We start from the raw sequence: 23,749 nt of genomic DNA, 5'->3' as shown, positions 1-23,749 counted from the left end.
CACTGGGGAAACTTGCATGGTGTACTCTGGGTCACACTGTCTGGAGTGGCTCAAGAACAAGAGTGCCAAACTCAGCACAGACTGTCAAAGCAGAGCAGACACCCCAAACAGGTGGAATGTTCTATAAATAGATTTCACCGACCCAGTAACAAATGTGAACTCCTAGACCACTGTAACAGTCTTACCATGCAGTCACAGACAGTCCCCTGGGGCTCTCCAGTCTATCTTACCATCCAGGCAAGCTAGATTTAGTGATAAATAGTCACTTACACCAAAGAAAAATCTTAACATATTCAGGTTGCTTCCAGTCCCAAGAGACCAGTCACTTACCCCAGATTAATTTGTACCTTAGCTTTCCCACCAAAGACAACACTAGTAGCCAATCCTGTAATAAACTAACTACAGGTTTATTAACTAGGAACAATAAATAAGCGTTTATTTACAGGGTTAAGCAATCAACATATAGGCAGAAATTAGTTCAGTCTATGGTTCTAAAAGGTGACAGAGATGTAGTAATTTGTCAGCATTGAATGTCTTTTTGGGGCTTAACTCAGGTCGACCCTGGGGATCCCTGCTTTTTTGTTTCTTATCTCCAGCTCTTGCAAGAGTCCAAACTGCAAAGAGATGAAAAAATCTTCATGTTAGCTATTTTTATTTTCCTCTTCCAGCATGCAAACGGATGGGCTGAAGCTTTCTGCATGCACTTCTTAATAGGTGGATTGGGCATTTAATAACATTTTTATCCTACTTAATGGCCCACTTAATTTTTGATAGTCCTCCTGGATGGGCAGGAGGAGCCACTGTTCCCTGCTGAGTTCACAAGTTCAGAGCAGGCATTTTTACAATTATAAAACAAACTGATATTTTACCTTGTAGCATGGAATAAAGACATTACAAGCCAAATTAATGCATACAGCAACTTAAGAGCATTTCATAGAGTCTAAACACTAAGTATAATATAAAACCAACACCTAGTTTGCACAAAACTAACATACTGGTGAGCTGGCTTGGTTTCCAGCTATGAATTTGTCAGTTCTTAGCTAATGCTTACAGCTTTGGCCAGAGTTCGTAATTGGGTTGCCAGTGCATCACACGCTGCATTAGTGTAAATGAAAAGTAATTGGCTGTTGGGTGGTCAAATAATAATATAACAGCCAGGCCCCACTCTGCCTGTGATTTGCCCTGAGGCCCCACCCCTCCTCAGCCTCTTCCCTGCAAGGCCCCACTGCTCACATAAGCGGGAAGGGGGAAAAGAGGAGTGAGCTAGTGGTGGGAGAGATGGGGCAGAGAGGATGGGCACGGCGTCAGGGAGAAGAGGCTGAGCAGGGATGGGACCTTGGAGCGGAGTGGGACCACAGGGCCACAATCTGGGCCGCAGCACCCCTTCTGACTGTGGGCCCAGTGCCACAGCACCATTGGTGCCATTGTAAACCAGGTACTGACGACAGCAACACTAGTCAGAAGAGACCCTATGTTTATAAATACAGCTTCTGAATCTTCAGCAGGGCATTAACATTGGGCCTTTTATCTTTCCTAGGCATTGAATAATATTCATATGAGGACTATGCATGCACTAACAAGGTGAAATCTCGCTGGTTGCTGTGTTTAAAGTTTCTTTGTGTATATGTCAGTGTGAAATACTTAATTCTTTTGTCGTGCCTCTTTGGGCACTCCAGTAAATCAATTTGTCTTCAGGAATGTAATCTATATTTACTTTGCAGCAGGTACTGTAGCTCTTAACTCCGCTTTTAGCTGATTCAGCTCCTATTCAGTCTACTTTGACCTCAGAAATATTCCCTCTTAACTGTCCTCCTCTTCACTCCAATTTGTACTGCCTAAACACTTACTGCTGAGTGTCCCTCTGGCCATTCTGAAAGGTGTTTCATCACACTACAATAAACGTGAAATACTGATCCACTCCAAATGGCAAAAAAAAAAAAAAAACAACCCAGCAGTAGCTGTATATCGACATGGGACCGGACAGGGGCATTTATTACACTACTTTTATACCATTGTCTACCTTTGGCAAAGGAAGATTGTAAGGGTCCCTGGTGGTCCAAGATGATCAATACTACACGGGAGTTAGATTAGACCTCAAGTCAAGCACACATCCACCTTGGCTGAGATACCTCCAACCTGAAGTCCCTGGAAAATTTACATTTTTCCACTAAGTTAACCAATAACTGAGTGAAATGAGTGAGAAAAAAGCAGCTGTCTAGCCTGTATCTTGCATTCTTTTCAAATAGATGTTATCTAAATAGCAGTGAAGGCTCTTAAAATGAAATATGAGTAGGATGATGTATAAATTAGCTAGTGGTTATTGTGAACATTCAACTAGAAACGTTGAAAACAAAGTTACTATATGCATAATAGCATTAAAACAAGAATATTTTCAACCTCTCATTCTGAGGGAAAGTGTTTTTTTTCTCTTTTTGTCTTTATTCACACACACACACACACACACACACACACACACATTTCCTGTTAACATTAAAGAAGATTACACATGCTTCAATATGGAATATACGCCCTCATTTTGGATTTTCAGAGAACTAAAGGTCAGATCTTGGCATGGCTGACTGATCTAGTAGCTTCATACTCCTCACTACTAAAAGTATTCATGACTGTAAGTACATGGGGATAGTAGGTTTAACCATACAGGATGGGAGTTAGCACTTCAAGTAACTGATAGAAGAGCCGTGTTGAAAGTAGTGCTGCCACTCTCCTAGTCTGATCCAGGTCCTTGGTGGATGGGGTCAGTGGAAATGTGAAACGTGTGGAAAGAACCTGTTCTTCACTCAAAAGATAAACAGAAAATTTGTTATCCTACGGCCTAGCTTCTCTAATTATTGCTCTGAACACATTAGAACACAATTGTTAGCACCCAAATGCAGAATATATGCATGCCTTTACCAACAGTGTATGAATTTAGCTAGAAATTCACTGGAAAAGAAATAAAAGGCAGTTATTTAGCCCAGGATTTTGTGAAAATGAACTAGATTGTTAGTACTAATATATTGTTTTATTAATCAAGTTAAAAAGAAAGTTGTTGTGCTCCATGGGAGTTAAGGCACTGTAGTTATATTTAATCTGTATATACTTTATCATTCTATTATTTTAATGATTACTATCATGTGAAACGTAGTATACGTGCTGTGACAGATATGTAATTTCCTGTAATATCCTTGAAAAATCTTATTGAATTACATTTAAATATCTTTGGCGTGCATTGCATTAATGCAAAGGTCATATATTATTGTGGGCCAGAATTTATGTAACCTCTCTAGGAGGGAGATGGGATGTGAACCCTGGGAAGTGTTATGAACTTCAAAGGGCTGTACTTTTGAGATAAACAAGTAAAGTGGTTTGCCTGGGGAATCTCTAGGGGAAGGTAAATGAAATTCCCTATCTCCAGTTATGCCAAAAAAACCCAGCTGTTATTAGCCAGCTTTTTAAGCCATTTAATGTATCCCCAAGGAGAGGACCACCGCCTGCTGATTACCTGTTCCCATAGGTTTTCAGAGTCTCCAGATGAAAGGCCCAACCCACATAAAGAAATGACTGAACTATTCATGGGGGTGCGAGGTCTGAGCGAAGGCTGTTACGAATTTGTAATCACAGAAAAAAATGCTTTGTGGGATTTGAAAGACTAACTCCTGCCAGAGCCATTGTTGGAGTTGGGGGTGATCTCTGGTAAGCTTATTAGCATGTGTATAGATTCTTCTGTTGTTTTAAATATCTCTTCTCTGTAATGCTTTCACCTGAAGAGTAAATGTGCTTGCTTAGAAAGAGCTGCGTATTAACTTGTGACTGTTGGCAATTACAGCTGTTCATTGCTTTCTAAGCAAAGGGCAGATGGTGGCCTCTCTCAGCAGTCTAGGTTGCTGCACATTGCAGAAAGGGAACAGTGCAGCCTATAAAACCCCCATCAAGAGAGGGAGAGAGAGACACTGCCCAGGCTAGGTGAGGGCTGAGAAACTGAGAGCCTAGAGGGGATGCCCAGGGTGGTCAGTGCCAGGGTAATACAGGTGCAGTTGCCTTGTACTGGGACATGTGCAATTTGACATTATAGGTGTTTGTTTGCATCATTTTCCATTTTTAATGAACAGGTCTGTATCTTTCAAATGAATGTGCAGGTTGGTTTATTTCTAAAAGAAACAAAATGTTAAGTGAACTATTTCCAACTGATTTGTTGGTGGAGAAAATTATTTTGAAATATGAAGCAGGTAAACCTTAACATGCCAGATGTCTCCCTCATGTAAGCAATTTAAATTCAATTTGTGGCAGAAAATATAGGCATTTCTGAATCAATAGGCTGCATTCAGCAGAGCTGACAGGCTACACCTGATACACAGCCAACCTGGCTGGGGACCAATTACTCATACCTGAGGGACTTTCCCTAGCTTTTATCACAAGGTAAAATCTCCTAGGATTACAGGTACTTAAAACTAATTAGGTCTGCTCTATTACCTGCCATTTGCATGCCCTCTGTTTCCACAACAACCAGTTTACTTTCTTTTTTCAATGAGATAATTGTGGTGGCACAATCCACTAAGGTAAAATGATAGCTTTGTACACACATGGCTGTCTTTATCTTCTAGGAGAAGCACAAGAGTGGTGATGAGATAATAGCTGGAGGCAGAGTTACAAGTTACTTTCAGTGGCTTTGTCAGATGTCTGCCATCAAAGAATATAATTATATGATTAGAACAAGAGACTGTAAACAAATAGCACTGTGCTCCTCCCCAGACATGTGAAGTGAAGCATGTATATCCCTGAAACTCCTGTAAGAATCCTATACCTTGCTGTCATGTAGAGGCAGGCCTGGAACATGCAATGTGAATGCACGTCAGTCCTTACTTCTTCCACTTTTCAGCTGGCTTCCAAACATTAATAACTTCTAGACTGTTGACAAAAAAAATCCATACACGTGCATTTAAACAAAGTTCAGAATAAAATTTAATCTTTAAACTATATATATGTTGAGTTAACTACTGACAAATGGAATTCCCTTATGCCACTTGACAATAAATCCCGCTCTATGAACACTGATTCCCCCATTATTGTATTGCCTACACAATTACCAATATATAAAATTAAAGAGCTGAGGACAATAAGAAGCAGGGTTTTAAAAGTATATTAGGAAGAGAAAGAATCTTAACAATATTATTGGTGCATTACTAGATGCAAATGATAGAATTATCAATAATAATGCAGAGAAGGCAGACGTGTTCAATAAATATTTCTGTTCCATATTGGGTGAAAAAGACTATGTACTTATGTCATATGATGATGAACACTCTACTCTTTCCATTCCACTAGTATCTCAGGAGGACATTAAACAGTAGCGACTAAAGTTAGACTTTTTAAATAGCAGCAGGTCCAGATAACTTGAATCTAAGAGTTTTAAAAAGGCTGATGGAGGAGTTTACTGGAACATTATTGTGGATTTTCATTACATCTTGGAACACAGGGGAAGTTCCAGAAGACTGGAAGGAGAAAGCTAATGTTGTGCCAATATTTTGAAAGGGTAAAGGGGATGACCTGGGTAATTATCAGCCTGTCAGTCTGACATTGATCCCAGGCAAGATAATGGAGTGTCTGGTACAGGACTCAAGTAATAAAGAATAAAATGAGGATACTATAATTTATGCCAATCAACATGGGTTGATGGAAATAGATACTGTCAAACAGTTTCTTTTTTGTATGTGACTTCAAATTTGGTTGATAGAGGTAATAGCACTGGTGTAATATACTTAGACTTCTGTAAGGCATTTGCCTTGGAACCCGATTACATTTGGGTTAGAAAACTAGAACATTATAGAATCCACATGGCACACATTAAATGGATTAAAAGCTGGCTAACAGATAGGTCTCAAAATGTAGTTGTCAATGGGGTATCATCACTGAGCAGGTGTGGTTTTTAGTTGGGTCCAGCAGTGATCTGTTCTTGAACCTACATTTTTATCAATGACCTGGAAAAAAATAAAACCATCACTTATAAAGTTTGCAGGTGACACAAAAAATGGTGGAGTGGTAAATAATGAAGAGGAGGACAGATCACTGATGCAGAGCAATCTGGGTCACTTGGTAAAAGCGAACAATATGCATGTTAATACAGCTAAATGTAAATATATACATCTAAGAGAATGCATGTGGGTCTCTAACTTGGGAAGCAGTGATTCTGAAAAGGATTTGGGAGTCATGATAATCAGCTGAAAATGAGTTCCCACTGTGACTCTGTGGTTAAAAGGGGTAATGCAATCCTTGGATGCATAAACAGGGGAATCTCAAGTAGAAGCACTGAGGCTATTTTACCTCTGTATTTGGCACTGGTGTATCCACTGCTGGAATAGTTTGTCCAGTTCTGGTGTCCACAATTCAAGAAGGATGTTGATAAATTAGAGTGAATTCATTCAGAGAAGAGTCCCAAGAATGATTAAAGGATTAGAAAAGCTGCCTTATAGTGATAGACTCAAGGAGCTCAATCTCTTTATTTTAAGAAAGAGAAGATTAAGGGGTGACTTGATTAGAGTCCTACATGAAGCACTGAGCCCTTGTGCTGCTGTGGGGCTGAAGCCAGGAGCCGCAGTGCCGCAGGCTGAATCTAGGAGCTGTGGGGCTGAAACCCAGAGCTCGAGTGTCCCTGCAGGGCTAAAACTGGGCACCAGGGTGGAATCCATGAGACCCAGTGACACCATGGGGCTAAAGCAGGGAGTCACTGTTCTGAAGTTAGCCAGGGGCTTAAGCCCTGTGCCCCGCCGGCTGAAGCCCCACAGTGGGGCTGAAGCTCAAGCCCCGGCTTCCTGCCCGGAAGGTGGGAGCTCAGACTTCCAGGTCACCCAGCCTGTAGGTCAGCCTTAACGCCTTCTGGCCCAGCTCTGGCTCTGCACCCCAAGACTTTGCATGTGAAGGCTCACTCCTTGGTTTCTGCCCTCGGCCCAGTGAATCTGATGCCAGCCTTGCAAGTTAGCTAGCTCCCTTTGCTGGTTGTAAAGGAGATATTTCAACAGGAGCAGGACAAGTTACACAGCACAGGAGAAAATTTTGTAAGAGTAAACAAATATCAGATCTGGATAAATTTTTAATTCGACCATCAGCTTCAAAACAACAAAAACCCCAGGGCGATGATACCAAACTTCCTTCAACAAGTTCAACCACCATAATGGCTGAAGAACATCGAGGAGGTGATCTGAGTAAGAAACATAAAGCTACTATTAACTTCACAAGATATAGAAAATCTGAAGACAGCTATTTGAATTTCAGTTTTATTTGTTCCAGAAGTGGAGATATACCTCAACTGCAGTGTGTAATTTATGCACAAGTACTCTCCATTGAATGTTTGAAACCCTCCAAATTACAGAGGCATTTAATTACAGAACATGGCATCTATAAGGATAAGCACCATTCATTTTTTGAGCAAAAGGCCAAGGAACTGCTTGGTACTAAAGCAGCAATGAAATTCACAACTACTGCAGATAAAAAGCTTTTAAGGTCATCCTACATAGCAGCGCAGAAAATTGCTAAAACAAAAAAAAATCACATACAATTGCTGAGATTTTGATAATGCTATGTGTTATTGAAATAACAAAGGAAGTGTTTGAGAGGAGAAGGCCAAGGTACTGAAAAAAACTGTGAACGTCAAATGACACTGTCAAACGACGGATCATTTCTATGTCAGAAGACATAGTTTCTCAGTGTATTGATCAGCTGTATGACAATGATTTTGCTATGCAACTAGATGAATCCACAGACGTTTCAAAAATGTCCCATTTACTTGCCTATGTGTGGTATATGTGGAACAAGGATATAAAGGAAGACTTTTTGTTTTGCAAAGAGCTCAAGAGAACAACAAAGTCAAATGACATTTACAAGCTGTTAGATGATTTTATGATTTCAACAGAAATCAGCTAGACTAATTGCATTGGGGTCTGTACTGATGGAACCACAGCAATGACTGGAAAGCATTCTGGTGTTTTGCAAAAAATAAAAACCATTGCACCTCGCATTATTTGGACACAGTGCTTTTTACACCGAGGAATGCCTGCTGCAAAAGATATTGAATCAGATCTTCGCAGTGATCTGAATACAGCAGTTACACTTGTTAATTTTATTAAATCCAAAGCAACAAATGCCAGGTGTTTTGCTCCATTTTGTGAGGAGGTGGGTACAGAGCACCATAGGTGCCAATTTCCCCTCTGCCCAGTGGGTGCTCGACCCCCCCCCTCCGGCCCCACCCCTGCACTGCCTCTTCCTGCCCCTGCACCGTCCTTGCCCCACCCCATTCCACCACTTCCCCAAAGTCCATGCCCCACCCCGTCTTTTCTCACCCAAGCCTTGCCCCCTTCCTACCCCCATTCCGCCCCCTTCCCCCAAGTCCCCGCCCCTGCCCTGCCTCTTCTCCACCTCCTCCCCTGAGCGCGCCGCATCCCCGCTCCTCCCCCTCCCTCCCGAAAAGTCCTAAGCACCAACAAACAGCTGTTAGGTGGTGGGAGCGGGGATGCGGTGCGCTCAGGGGGAGAAGGAGGCGAGGAGGGGGGAGCTTGGCTAACAGTGGGTGCGGAGCACCCGCTAATTTTCCCCGTTGGTGCTACAGCCCTGGAGTACCCACAGAGTCAGCGCCTATGCAAAGCACCATTCCTTGCTCATGCATACAGAGGTGAGATGGGTATCTCAAGGCAGAATGCTTGACGGTATATCTCAAGGAAAAGTTATGTACTTTCTTAGCTGATAAGAAAACTGAATTTGCCAAAGTGCTGAAAGATGATGTGTGGCTGGCGAAACTGGATTACCTCGCAGACATATTCAGTGAAATGAATAAGCTGAATAAAACTATGCAAGGTGGGAACACTAATTTTATTGCGCAGCATGAAAGAATTGAGGCATTCAAAAGAAAACTACAACTCTGGAAAGTTCGTGTCTGTGGGGGCAATACTGATATGTTTGAGCTCTTATATTCTTTCATTCAGGAACAAAACATTGACTTTGATGTAATTAAACCTCAGCTAGCAGCACTTCTGTCTGGTCTGCTTAACACATTTAATGCTTATTTTCCTGAACTCACAACAGAACAAGCTGTTACACACATGTGGCCTATAAACCCCTTTAGCGAGAACATTGACGTTAAACTACCATCCTATGTTCCATCAAAATTGTTAGAAGAGCTCATTGGTATTTCATCAGACAGCTCCCTTGGAACCAGGTTCAAAGAAATGCCGCTAGAGACATTTTGGTGTGGATGTGCCAATGAATACATCACTGTGTCTTCTGCAGTGCTGAAAGTTTTGATCCCCTTTGTACCACCTACTTATGCGAAGCTGGATTTTCAGCCATGACAGTAATGAAAACAGAGTACCAAAGCAGAATGAACATTGACCATGACATGCGCGTGCGCTTTTTAAAGATACCTCCTTGTCTTGTTGATCAGCACCAACAAGTTTCACACTGAGTAAATAAAAAAAAAATCAGTTTATTTTTGTGCCTGTATTGGTCTTTTTTATATATTATATGCAGGTGTGTTTAACTGTAACAGGGATCGGGAACCTTTGACACGGGGCCTGCCAGGGTAAGCACCCTGGCGGGCCGGGCTGGTTTGTTTACCTGCCGCGTCCACAGGTTCGGCCGATCATGGCTCCTGCAGGCTGCGGTTCGCCACTCCAGGCCAATGGGGGTGGCGGGAAGCGGCAGCTAGCACATCCCTTGGCCTGCACTGGTTCCCACAGCCCCCGTTGGCTTGGGACAGCGAACCGCAGCCAGTGGGAGCCGCGATCGGCCGAACCTGTGGACGCGGCAGGTAAACAAACCAGCCCGGCCCACCAGGGTGCTTACCCTGGCGGGCCACGTGCCAAAGGCTGCTGATCCCTGAACTACAACAATCCATTTAATACAGCTTTTAATCTACAGGATATGCAGAAACATCGTTGTTGTGGCCCACGTGGGCCTCGGAGTTTTTGTAGCATTTTCGGGGGGGGCTCAGAAAGAAAAAGGTTGAGACCTGCTCTAATCCCAAGGGAGCTTCTTGCCTGAGCCTACCACCATATAACCCAACTTAGTGATTCAGCTTTATCAGAATGTTGGGTAGGTGGGGGGCCTCACTAGCAACCACTCAGCAATGCTGCTGTTGTCTGCATCATCTCTCACGATGAAGTCTCCACAGGAGGGAAGCCAAGATCATTTACTACCCAGGAGCAAAGCCCTAGTGACTGACTTAATGGCAAGCTTGAATGTGAGATACAATCTGTACTGGGGAGTTCTGGAAGAGTGTGGAATAATATCTCAAAGGTTATGTATGAAAATGTATGCCACTGAGACTAAAGTTCAACTGTATAGAACAATGGTGCACTCTGCTGTATGGTGCAAAAGCATGGGTGATAAAGAGACAGGAGGTTCAACACCTAAAGGTGTTCAAGATGAGATGTCTTCAAGAAATAAAAGGGAGAGATTTCAAAATGAATGCATTAGGATGGAAGTCAAAGTCCATGACATGGCTGACAAAATCCAGAAAGCACAACTTTGTTGGTTTGGACACATACAGAAGATGAATAAAGAGGAGCCGGTGAAGATAATCTATCAGAAGTTGGTAGAAAAAAATACCCCAAAGAAAAACTTGCATTAACAAAGATGGTAAGCAAGTGGATCATAGTGCTGTCTCAAACAAACAAAGGTGGCATATACTTGTACAACAGCTCAACTACAGACAATGGAAAGAAAAAAAGACCAGAGTTCAAAGCTGCTTAGAAATAACCCTTTGGCAGCTCCTATTCTCCACAATCCAAGTTCATGTACAGTCATGGTGACTCCCCAAATGCCACTAAAGGACTTGTGGGTAGGTAGCCTATGCAAACGAAGCTCTCTATGACTGCACTTTTCACTAACAGAGGCAGTAGAGAGCTCTACCCTCTGGAGCTTCTGGCCATAGGGCTTACATTAGTAATGACTTAAGGCTCTGTATATCCCTTCATTAAACAAACCTTCCTATTCAGCAAAGTGCATGCTTAAATGGCATTGACTTTAATGAGATTAAGAACATTTGTAGGTGATTGTCTATATTTAAGCACATACTTAGGTGATTTGCTATATATTTAAGCACAGACTTAGGTGACTTTCTGAAGCAGGATTATAGGGGAGTGAAAAGTTCCTAGTTGCTTCAATGCATTTAAGGGGTGACAGCCATCAAAGCTGGTTACAGATTGCAAGGGGGTCGGGGAAGGTAGACCATAGCTCCAGGGAGGCATCACCGCACCTATTGTCCTTATTACGAGGGCTGTTGGTCAATCCTAGAACTTCTGAGAAGTACTGGGATTAGCTGGTGGACAGCAGATCCCATCCATAAATATAACAGTGGGAAGCAACAAGCATCTTCTGTTCATTTCCACCCATGCTGATGGGAAAATAGAGCCAGATTTTGGCCACCCATAGACTCCCCCTATGCTGCAGATATGCCCCAAGTCTACTTGGGGCAGCTTTATGGGGGGGGGGGTGTTATGCTGGCTGAGCAGCATAAAGAGGCCAGGATACAACTCAGAATCAAGTTAAGGACCCTATTTCTACCTTGAAACTAGTAGTACCAAGACACAAATAAACCAGACTTCAGTTTTGTTTTTCATGCGATTCACATCAACTCCATGGCTTGAGTCACTCCTTAAATGATCTTGGAAAGAATGTGTCATATTTGTGAAGAAGAAGAAAAAAACTGGCCCTATGACAGAGGTGAGAGCACAAAAAGCATTAAAAGCCACATATAAGACCCATAAAGCTGGTTTTAGAAAAAAAAATCAACAAACAAAATCTGTTGTAGATTATGGGGATCTTTCAATAAATGATGTTAGCATCCAAGGGGACATTGTAATGTAGTAGTTATAAGCACAAAGGAGGTGCAGAAACAAGGGGAAAAATGTAGTTAAAGGCATGATGCAATATTTAAACATGGTTTTGACCTTTGTACACTCTCAGAAGAAAACAGATAAAAGCTATGGAAAATTTGAACTCACGTTGTTGTAAACAGGTTCAGTGTAATCCTGAACACTGCCTCGGAGTTTCAGTTTATGCCTTCCAAGTAAAATAAAAATGCAGTGTGTGGCTATAACTAATTATTATTAATTATTAAGTATTATTATTATTATTCCAATCTGTAATTATTAATTTCAAAATATGCAATGGCAACACAGCTAAGTTTCTAGGGAAGGGTGAATAGAATGTGGTAGAGAATGGGATTAAAAAGAACAGCCTACAATTTTAAAAGATGTGTTCCACCACTATAACAGCAATTTCAGCCTCGGAAAGCATGTACATACTATTAGCATCCTATAATCATTACATGAACTTATATATGTATTTACAGCCCACAAATCATTGTAGAATCTAGGTGCTCATATTGCCTGAGACGAAAACATGCTTTAGTAAATTGGAAATTGACTGTGGTCAGGATAATGTATTTTTACTTTTTTGAATAGATTACTTGACTCAACAGCATACTTTAATAGGAGACATGACCCCCTGAATGAAAAGACACACATATTAATATATATAGTCCCCTTGTGTGTGTGTGTGTGTGTATTCATATGTGTATATGTAGCCACACATGCATCCCCCCCAGAAAGAACTACATTAAAAACATGAAGGTTTTAAAATTAAGCAGTCAAAATTTAAGAAATGCCCAGAATTAAGGTTGTCTCTTGCGCATATGCACTATGATACAGTCTTTAATGACATAATCACATACTACTTTTTCCATCGGGTCCCTGCCTCCTTCAGTGCCTAGGATGGATGGTGCTCACTGAATGGGTAGTTCTTCAATATATCTTATGATGTTCATCATTCAATGTTGGTCCTAGGCCTTACTTAGTGCACACCACCCAAACCCTGCACTGAATACATTAACAATTAATAATTTCCTCAATGATCTGGCTATGGTGCATTCACAAAAGTGCTTCTCCAATAATAATGAATTTACCTTCACAACACATCTGTGAGATGAGGTGGTATTACCCCCATTTTACAGATGGGAAATGGAGGCACAGAGGCCTGGATTCACAAAGGGACTTGGGCATTGTAATGCTGAGCATTGTGATGTCTAACTTTTAGGTGCCTAGAAAATCACAGGAACAACAATGTGATCCATAAAGCCAGAGTTATGCACCTAGGTTCTTATTGGTTGCCTTAGAATCAAAAGGCCAGCAAGCTAGGAGAGGTGCCCCCCATGCTAGCCAATGGGAGATGCTGACAAGAAGAGTATCCACTAACCCCTGCCACTCAGGTGGAAACAGGCATCTATCTCTGCTAGAGGTCCACAAATGGGAACCCCTCTTCTAGAAACGGGGAAGTTAGGTGCCTACGTTGTTTCTTGCAGAAATGAGTTAGGCACCTGCCTTGCTTTATACAAAATCACTACTGGAGGAAGAGGTGGTGCCACCCATCTTTTGACTTTGAGCCCTGTGGTAGACACAGGGTCCAGTCCCCCAATGCCACTCACTCTTTAATTACATGTACACAGTGGAGCAGCTTTAACAGGACAAAATGAGGATGTCCCCACTTCAGAATATCCCATAGCTCAGTAGCTAGAACACTTTCATGAGAGATGTCGGAGACTCCTTTCTCCAGTCAGTCTGGGGCGGGGGAGGGTTTTCAACAAGGGTGTCCCAAATTGCAGGCAAGTGTTCTAACCACTGGGCTGAAAGTAATAACGTGAGTGGAGGCACCTCTACCCCTAGATTTTAAATTGGACCCAATCCAGTAGGTGGCCTCTGAGCACACCTACCCGATCAGGCTCCATACCTAAGATTGGTGTGGAAATGCCTAGCTTCCCCTGGCTTGTGGATTGCTCTGGGGCTTCGATGGGTGCTAAGTATTTGGATTCCTGCCAGAGGCAGAAACTTAGCTGCTGAGGGAACTTTTACCCTGAAAACTTAGGCAGTGAGTTTAGCTAACTATGGTGGGAGTTTTGTGGGTTGCAGTAGAACCTAAAACTTGGATCTATGTGCCCCAACCACAGACTTAGATGCTTAAATCTGGGGTTTAGGCACCTAAGTACCTCTGTGGATTGGTTCAAGAGAGATAAAGGTTGAAATTTGGGTGCCCTAGTTGAGCCACTTATGGCCTGATTCTTCAGAGTATTTAGCATTCAAAGAACAGCTCTAATTGACTCTTGTAGCAGTTGTGAGTGCTCAGCACTGCCACAAATCGTCCTAGGTGTCTCAGGTTGGGAAGTTAGAAAACAAGGAACAGATAGTTAGTGGCCTCCTGTGAAAACTGTGGTTTAAATGTCTTTCTCAGCACTGCTTAGGAACTCTGTGGCAGAGACAGGGCTAGAATCCAATTCTCCAGAGTTGCACTCAATGTTCTTTTAATAAGTTTTTTTTTTACATAATTTTCTATGTTTTTAAAAATCAAATTGAAATTCCATCACAGGGAACCATATTGAGCTGCACATTGAGCATCAGCAGGGTTTAGGTCCATAGCACAGACCTCTGCCACTTCAGCTGATGGAGTAGTGGGTGGCAACAGTACATTGTTATCCACTACACCAAGGGTCAGCAACCTTTCAGAAGTGGTGTGCCGAGTCTTCATTTATTCACTCTGATTTAAAGTTTCACGTGCCAGTAATACATTTTAACGTTTTAGAAGGTCTCTTTCTATAAGTCTATAATATATAACTAAACTATTGTTGTATGTAAAGTAAATAAGGCTTTTAAAATGTTTAAGAAGCTTCATTTAAAATTAAATTAAAATGCAGAGCCCCCCGACCGGTGGCCAGGACCCGGGCAGTGTAAGTGCCACTGAAAATCAGCTCACTTGCCACCTTTGGCTTGCGTGCAATAGATTGCCTACCCCTGCACTACATGACCAGCCACTAGAGGGGTATAAGACAGTTACCTTGCCAGTGGGTTTCATAGTTAGTTGTTGACAACAGAGGAATATTGAGACTTGTGGGCCAGTCCAAGTTCAGGAGGGGAGTGTCCCCTAACCCCAGCCGCCCCAGACTCACTCCTGTTCCTGACTTCCCTTCCATTTTCTCCTCACTAACCAGGCTACTCCCTCTGTCCTTCACCTTCTGCTCCCATCCCTCCACCAGCTATTGACAACTCCTCACTGCTATACTTTTATGTCAGGCTCTTTTCTCCTTTTTCTCCATGGTGCACGGCTGCCAGCAGAGGCAGCATTGAAGGACCTCCCTGTTTTCAGTTCCTGTGCCCAATGCCATAACAGGTCCCATATGCTGGGAGGAACTATTACAGGAAGGCCTGCTCGGCCCCTGTTTTATTCACAAAGAGTGAAGCTGAATGCAGGTTAAGTTAAACAAGCAACACTTTATTAAACCCTGTGGAATGCTCTATCCACTTGGCTGAGTTGCTTCCAGCCTAACTCCCCACATTCCCTGTTCCAGTGGTGTCCCTCAGGCCCTCGATAGCAGTCCCTGCAGGGAACATTGGCCCTTGGATTGAAGTTCCACTGATCTTGAAACATCTTTCCTACTTTAAAAACATTTTAATGTAAAGATTAAAAATACAATTGATGCCCAGACCCAACCTCATGTCTCTAGGGCCAGAGGTTACTAGAACCCAGACAAGTTAGAGTCTTATCTTTACCACAGACTCAGCTGATCTCTCTCTCTCTCTCTCTCTCTCTCCAAGTCTAGCAAACTTTTTCTCTGTGGAGTTTCCTCCCTCCCTCTGGGGATGGCCTCTAGCTAGTTCTCTGTCTCTTTGTTCTTTGGTGATCACTGGGTCGCTGTAGGCTTTCTCTGGGTGTTATGTCTGCTGGCTCATAAGTGCCTCCTGTTCCTTCAGATCACTTTTCACTCTTGTGTAGTCACCTCATATGACCTGCGTACCACTGCACACCCACACCCACTACTCCTTTAGGTCACTCCTTCTAGTGGCTCTCCAATGGATGGATCCTCACAGGAGCGTCTGTCTCCAGGGCCAGAAAGTCCATGGCTGACCTGTTATACTCTAGTGCAGGGGTAGGCAACCTATGGCACACGAGCCAAAGGCGGCATGTGCCATAGTGAAAATCAGTGGCACTCACACTGCCCAGGTCCTGGCCACCAGTCTGGGGAGGCTCTGCATTTTAATTTAATTTTAAATGAAGCTTCTTAAACATTTTAAAAACTTTATTTACTTTACATACAACAATAGTTTAGTTATATATTATAAACTTATAGAAAGAGACCTTCTAAAAACATTAAAATGTATTACTGGCACGCAAAACCTTAAATTAGAGTGAATAAATGAAGACTCGGCACACCACTTCTGAAAGGTTGCTGACCCCTCTTTAGTGTCTGCTTTCCTTGCTAGTTGGCTATCTCCTCTTGGCAGTAGCTCCATCCTGGTTGCAACTGGTCTCCCCTCATTGGTAACAGAGTTTTAGTCCTTCATCCCAGCAGTGCCTGCACTGGATTACTTTGGCCTCTCTGTGATGAGGGTATTCCTGTGTTCCAAAAATGTTAACAAGAGGTCTGAACCAGCAGAAACAGCCTTGTATAATAGTTTCTTAGATGTTTTCACAGCTGATTTCACCTTACCATTATCTCTGGGTATGCTGGGGAGGAGATGTGGTGGTCAAACTCTCATTTACGTTCAAATGCCTTGGCGGTCTGTTGTCAGTGCATATAGTGTCCAGAAACCCATCACTCACAAAATGGGCCTTTGGTTTGCCAATCACTGACCTGCTTTTCGTATCAGGGCATCAACCTCCCAAAAATGTGAATAGCAGTCTACTGTAATAAAGTACTGCTTTCCCTTGAAGGTATAAGTCTGCTCCCACCTTTTCTCATGGTTAGATCATCCAGGAAAAGTCTCTTTCTGCTGGCCGGTATCCCACTCCCTTCTAGCAAGGAGTGGAGTTGTTTATTCATTCCTCTCAGGACCACACAAGACTAGGACAGAGGTAAATGCCCACCTAGGTGTAAGGCATTTATTTTTTGCATGACATCCTTATGTAATGAGGGGGGGACAACAGCTCTTTCTCCTCGAAATACAATGCCATCCAGCACAGTCAGCTTTAATTTGAAAATATGGTCTTCCTCCCCTCCCTGCGCCCGGTTTCCCGTACTGGGCTTTGGTCTCCTGGCACCCTGCTAGCACTGTGCTCTTGTATGCCTGTAATTGAATGGGGTTTTTTCATAGCCTCTCTGATTTCCATCACCTTTGCTATTGAAACTGGGAGATAGTGCAGCATGTCAATGGATTCAATGCCCTGATCCCCTTCCCCCAGCTCACTGATGATGGGTACATATGCTCTGCTCAGGGTGTCAGCTAGCACTAGTAATCATCTGATAGTGCTGAGGTGCATCAATACACACTGCAATCTCTTTGGAGCTCTGTGACGGGGTGTACCAGCCCCATACTGGTGCAGCAGGGATTAATCCTTATCTTTGGGCCAAGGAAGCCATGCCACCTCCGCAGTGTTGCTGGGCATGCTCCAGCTGGAGACAGGGTATAAAAGGAAGCAGAACTGCTCAGTCTGGGCTGACCGCTGGGCTGACTGCTGGCGCTGCTGGCTCCTGTGGGAGGCCCTCCTGCACTCCAGAACATGGAGGCCAGCCAGACAGAGACAAACCCTGACCCCCAGGCTCAGAATGCTGCAGAAAGTGAAGAGACTGTGAGACCAGGAGACGGCAAACTGCAGAGAATGGGGTAGGAGGTGACCCAGGGAAACGTTTCTGGGAATCGGTTGTATACAAGAGACTAACTCAGCATTTTTCGGTAGGATCCCTGCCAAGCTGGTGGCTGGCAACCTCGCCACTGACAGAGCCCTCGGCTGGGACCTGACGGAGAGAGAGGGCCCGGCTCAACCTACCTTGGCCACCACCCACCCCAAGGTGATGGCCCAGCTCACCAGTACTGTTGACTCTGGCCACTAGGCTGCATTGCCCCAATAACAAGGGCCAGGCTGTTGACTAAGGACACTGGACCATGCAGCCCCAAGACCAGGGGCAGCCCTACAGACTCAGCCGTGGGGCTGTAAAGCACTCTCCCCTGCCCCCAAAAGGTGACGGGGTGTACCAACCCTGCAACAAGCACTAAATAGCTGCTTTGCCATGATTAACTTCTGGGGCATCTGTGGTATGATTGCCCTAATACTGGATGGCCATAGGTGCATTGATGGATTCAGTCCACTCCAAATACCACAGCCAGAAACTCTTTTTCTATTTGGGCATATCCCTGTTCAGTCTCTGACAGGGCTCTGCTGCATCCCCTGGGAGTGTCAGTGGCTATCCTGGAATGTAGTACTTCAGGGCAAGGACTTTTGTTATCATTTGTTTCAGCGTGTCAAATGCTTGCTCTTGGGAACCTGCTCTGTGCCACTTAACATCTCATCTTGTGAGCTGACATGTAGGTTTAGCTACTGCAGCCAGGTGCGGACAAAACTTGGACAGAAAATTTATCATTCTATGAAGTGCTGCACCCCTTTCACACCCATTGGAGCTGGCATGTCTCTGACTGTCTTGATCTTGTTGAGAGATGCTTTCAGTCCCTTGGCTGTGAGGAGATATCCAATGAATGGTATTTCTCCACTGACATTCTTGCACGAAGGCAGGGGGTGATGCTTTCCTGTCTCAGCAGCCTGAACCTGATGTGCTCTTGGTCTCAAGGAGAGAGTCAAGATGTCTTTACTGCTGTCTGATATGCCCTCCCTCTCTTGTACAAGTCTAACTGAATCTTTCTGAGACCTTCCTCTGCCGTTACATACATAGCTAAAATGGTTCAACTTGCCCCATTCTTGACTCTTCTCTTTTACCCACTCATGTTGTCTCTCACAATAAATGTGTCTAACCATCGGCGCTGACGCTGTGGGTGTTCCGGGGCTGGAGCACCCATGGGGAAAAATTAGTGGGTGCTCTGCACCCACCGGCAGCCAAGCTCCCCACCCCTCCCCCCCTGCCCCACCTCACCTACACCTCCTCCCCTGAGCGCGCCACATCTCCGCTCCTCCACCTACCTCCCAGCTCTTGCCACCGCCAAACAGCTGTAGTGGGAGGGAGTGGGGAGGAGCGGGAACGTGGCGCACTCAGGGGAGGAGGTGCGGAAGAGGCGGGGCTGGGGTGGGGATTTGGGGAAGGGGGTTGGAATGGGGGCGGAGTTGGGGTGGGGACTTTGGGGAAGGGGTCAGAATAGGGGCAGGGAGGGGGCGGAGTTGGGGCGGGGACTTTGGGGAAGGGTTTGCAATGGTGGCGGGAGGGGGTGAGGCAGGGTGGAGTCAGGGCGGGGCCGGGGGCAGCGGGGGTTCGAGCATCCACCGGCACCAGAAGAAGTCAGCGCCTATGTGTCTAACTATGGTTATGGAACCCTGCCCCCCTGCTCTCCTTTGCTGTTCTCTGACTGTCTCTACTTTCAGGGGGTGTTGTGTTTTCTAGTGCTTTCATAGTTTCCTTTTGAGGCTTCTGTTGCACACCTCATGTCTAATCATCTGTCTACTGTGAGATCGACTTCCCAGAGCAGCCACTCCCACAGGCGGTGATCCTACGTGCCATACATTTCCTGTCCTGAATCAGGGAGTCAGTCAAATCCCCAAAGTGGCACATAGCCGCCAGTGTACAGAAAGCTACAGCATCCCCTCCCCTTCAGATTGGTGTTTAGTGGAAATCCTGTGGCTCCGAGGACTGCTTGAGGCACAGGTGAGCTTCAAAGTGGTGCAAATCTCTCTGCCTTATTCCCCAACCTGTTTCATATATTGTTGCACCTTCTTCTTGCTTTGCTACATTATACATATAAATAGAAAAGCACTCTTTTGTGATGATACAAAACCTGAGATTAACATACATACTTACATATATATAAAATGTATCATCTGGGACCCTGTGAAGGACAACCAAATATACTTGTTACCAATAAGCACTTCCCGGTATCTGTCAATGAATGCAGTAAAGTTTGCCCTTCCCTGTCTCTTTCATGCGTATGTAGATTCTACAGCAGATGAGATGGAACTGGAGAAAGTTTAGAGTTAGCACTTGAGAGAGTGGGAATTCTGGATGAATCAAAATGAGACACAAATCTTATCTGTTATCACCCACAGGTAAATGCTCCTAAAAACAAGAAACAAGTGGTATCATACACAGATCTGAGAGGTTAGACACATTAGCTTAAAATAAACCCAAGGATTACTGATCCCCCATTGACAAATCCAATGAGAAGGCTCTGATTTTCTTAAGGTGATTCAGTCATATAGATAACAAACTCATGTTACAGTTAAAATATTTCAGGTGAAATTCTGCTCTCAGTCATGCAAACTTTAGTAGATTTAGTCCCAATTTACACTAGTGCTACTGAGGCCTTTAATTTGGCCTTTAAACTATATAAATAGCCAGTCCATAAGTAAAGTTAATATATATTGTACATAATGGGCAAAGATGTTTGGTTTGTTTTTGTTTGTTTATTTTTAAAGGGTTGAGGTCTCTACTTTACCTAATTTTGGAGTTAAAAAGAGTTCTGTCTCCAGGATTATTAAATTGTTAATTTGACACTTTTCCCCAGCAGTAACTTTGTTTGGATAAATAAATCCTAGAGTTCCTTTCTAATCATTGAAAACACTGTTAGTCCTACAATGCACCTGTTAAAACCAGTTGAATAATATTCATGAAACCAAAAGCTTACTTAAATTTGTCTTTGTTTTGAACCAGCCCCAAAATGCACGTGATCCTTTAAATGTTCACCAAGTAGAAAAAATAAATATTGTCTAAACTACCATTTATTCAAGAACTGTTCGTTTTAGTAACAAATTTGCTATTCATTATTACTTATGTATGGTTGTGTTTTGCTCACTCATTTGTTGGATAACAAACTTTTTAACAGGACATGGCAAATAATGAAAAAATAGACATAATATACTCTTTATGAAGTGATAAAAGGTGTTGGGATTCAAAAACATTTACATGGTCATCCCTATATTCACAAGTGGCAAATGGGATGATCCCACGACTAGCAGTGAATCGGGTATCAGCAGTTTGTTTATTCATGAATGCATGGATTCAGAAATCTATTTTTCACCATTTGATGATCTCTAATGCTTATACTGCTCAGTGGTCCTCCTCATGGGCAAATGAAATGCTTTTAGGGACAATGCACATATCTAGATAGATACCATAGTGATAAATGCACTAGAAGTACACAAATAGATAGGCAGAGAATAATATTTCTCCTTCTGTAGGAATGAAAGGAGAATGATGCTCACTTGCTTAACCCCTTAAATGAAACATGCTGTGGAGTGATAGGGACCATCACATTTCCTATAAAAACTTAAAGATCTGTGTGAAGTTTCAGGGGAATATAAGGCTATAGAGCATACATCCATAAAATGTGACCTATGTTCATGAGATACCGAAGGTCTACATGTCTTTGGAGCTTTAAGTGGCACATATCTAGATAGCTAAGAAATGCTGAGATTGTTAGGGATACAGAATCATCACAATCAATACTTTTTTTTTTTTAGCCGCACTTGTGATGTTGGCCTGTAGGCTATGATGAATTGACAATGTGCTTCTCGGTCACGTCGGGCACTCAGTAATGCAGATGCAGTGGCCTTGGGGCTTTTATATATGCTTGGGTTTTTTTTTATAAGTACAAAACTAAAAAGCACAATCAGATCCAAAATGAAAACATACACTGTGAAAAAGCAAAACTTTTCGCTGGACATCAGCCTGCTAGTTTCCCATCTTCCATTATGTTTAACATAACACTAGACAAGCACAGGTGCCTGGTGACACCCATTACACACTAAACTTCCCTGATTCATCACAATCCCATAATCAGATGGGCTATCTAGTGGTTGTGCACTGGGTTGCTCCATTGTGTAGTCTAATATTTTTTGTTTGAGTGAGGGGGGAGGAGACCTGGGTTCTATTCTTATCTCTGTCAGTGATGCTCTGTGTGATTTTTGGTAAGTCACTTAACCTCTTTGTGCCTCAGTATTCCCATCATGAGCATAATATTGCCTACCTTTGTATAGATTCTGCGGGAATGAACTAACATGCAAAAGATACCTAGGACTACATTAACATGAACTAGGTACCTTTTAGTTCACACCCACAGGGGCAGGATCAATATGGGGTAGCTTTGGCATAGCACACTAGTGTGTGCTTCAGGTCATACCCCCAGAGTCTGAACTGCAGGGCTGTGTAGACAAGCCTTTAGATACTTCAGTTGTTTCCTATTCCAAGTATAGGAAACAGCTGTTGCAATCACACTATCATTATGTTGAAACTGTTGGCAAACAATGACTTTTTAATGGTGACCACTGTATTAAATTGCCCTATTTGTAGGCAGTTGAGTTTTTCACTTGTAGAGGGGGAAGATATCTATGCAGAGCAGCATCATAAGTGTGGAAAAATATAGTTCCATAAGTGTGTGGAAAAACAACAACAACAAAATGAACAGTTCACAAGGGTGGGGGTCTCTTTAAATTGACTAGTCCAATTCATTTCAATGACAGTTTGGAAAATAGTCAAATCTTCTCAGTTGAGCAGCACTGAGAATGTGGTTCACAGTAAGCACAAAATCTTCCCTACCCAGCAGGTTACCACATGTTTGGAGAAATATGAACTTTTCTATGCTGATGAAGCCTCTCTCCTTGAAATCTTTTGCTTGCTGTTTCTTTTTTAAAGGTGTTAGAGAAATATGACTGTAATTAACAACTGACAAAAATATCTGGGCTTCAGCTGAAGTGGGAAATCACCGAGGTTACTTATTTTCTCATGCATTTACCATTTGTTCTCTTTTCTTCAGGAAGTTGAAAGACCTGAGGTTCAAACTTAATAAGGCCCCATACTGTTTCTAAGAGTATTTACAACATGCAAAAACTAAGCCAGTACAATTCTTATATTTAAATTTGTTTTCAGTCATCTAAGCTATTACACAGTATGCCATCCCTAAACCTTTTATAATAAGGAGTACATGTTTCTCAGACAAGGAAAAGAATGAAATGTTCAGCTACTCTAGCTGTTTGAGACTGGGAAAGCAACAAAACATTAGTATGCCTCCAATACACACATCTGATTCTGCTTCAGCAGCATGAAAAGCAAGCTGCCTGCAGCAGAAAACTTGGGCTGCACTTGCATTTATTTGGAACAAGCCCATGAACCAATCGGCAAGTAGGGAGCAATAGGTTTTTTTAAACAATTGAAGCTTCATAGAGTTTTATGGAAACGAGCTGTTACAAGAGGATCATTATATATTATTATTATAGATTATATGGTACCTCACCTAACTCCTAAGTCAATAGGAGACTTTCCATTTACATCAATTGAGGTTGGACTGGACCTTTTCAATCACCCACTGTGTGAAAGGTGCTCTACAGTCAGACAAGTCAAGTGCCCTGTTCTACTATGTTATGGAGGCATGCTAGTGACTCTATAGTTAAGATTAACTTTTGTCTTTAGTAGGACTTAAAAACTTCTCTGTAGCCAAGGCTGTCTTTTACAAAACTAAAAGAAGAAACAACGGTTGGAGGTGCATGAATTTGTAAGGGTCTTGTGTGCACTGAGAGGTGATCCTGGGATAAGATATTAACATTCGGGAAGCACTCTTGTGAAATCTGGAAAATTTGTCTAGTCCCTTTTTTTAAAATCCCTTTTGCAAACCCTAGCACCTTACAAACTTCAAACATAGCCATGTCTACCATCACATAGCCACTGCAATGCAGTCTGCCCATTTCTCCTCATATGCTACTGACTCACTGTAAGAATAACTCCTCCAAGAGTAGCCAATTAGTGCTCAGTTCAGTTTTGTCTACGCAGTGTTACATTTCTTTGGGG

This window comes from Terrapene carolina, unplaced genomic scaffold (assembly GCF_002925995.2).
Source record: "Terrapene carolina triunguis isolate 2854851 unplaced genomic scaffold, T_m_triunguis-2.0 Scaffold62, whole genome shotgun sequence".
NCBI classification, from domain to species: domain Eukaryota; kingdom Metazoa; phylum Chordata; order Testudines; family Emydidae; genus Terrapene; species Terrapene triunguis.
This window is presented reverse-complemented; position numbering follows the sequence as displayed.